Source organism: Penaeus monodon, chromosome 23 (assembly GCF_015228065.2).
Source record: "Penaeus monodon isolate SGIC_2016 chromosome 23, NSTDA_Pmon_1, whole genome shotgun sequence".
Lineage (NCBI taxonomy): Eukaryota > Metazoa > Arthropoda > Malacostraca > Decapoda > Penaeidae > Penaeus > Penaeus monodon.
This window is the reverse complement of record NC_051408.1, coordinates 39,530,682-39,531,213: the sequence shown is the minus strand read 5'-3', so window position 1 is coordinate 39,531,213 and position 532 is coordinate 39,530,682. Positions and strand designations below refer to the sequence as shown.

At 35.7% G+C, this 532-nt stretch overlaps 1 protein-coding gene across 1 annotated transcript in view; it reads right to left on the bottom strand.

Annotated features, from left to right (window-relative positions):
* The window catches only part of LOC119588271 (glycine-rich cell wall structural protein-like), a 10,865-nt gene that overhangs the window by 5,101 nt on the left and 5,232 nt on the right, over positions 1–532 (bottom strand). The gene's annotated exons all lie outside the window — the stretch shown is intronic.

Below are 532 nucleotides of genomic sequence, written 5' to 3'. Positions count from 1 at the left end.
GCTTCAGGGTAATGAGCTATCAAAATAACTGTTTCTTGCATATTTTCTGCAGTAAATACTGTATCAATATTTCCTTAGAGCAGTTTTCATATTCGTCCTTTCTGTCTCCCGCGTCACATCAGTTTTTCATCGTTATCTTCATCGTCTTCCTCCGTTTCTCTTCAATAGTTCCATCTCCTAGTGCCTCGTCCACCCTCCCCCCCCCCCGCCCTCCTCTCAAATTGTATCACCATTACGTCATAAGAGGAAAGAATAGGTAATTGTTAATTATAACATAGAAATGAAAGCAAAGGCAGAGAGCAGAGAAAGTCAATGCCTTAAATGAATGTTGCTTTTACAAGATGACTCGCGTAAGGTACCTTGAAGTCTCCTTTTCCAAAGGCGTTGTTTTTCTTTAAAGAAATTATATACAGGATTAAATTTTCATGATACATAAAAAGTAATTGTTTTTTATGTTAATAATCACACAAACATGTATACACCAAAAAATAGAAAAAAAAATAAACGTCGAGTTGTTATTATATGCATGGCT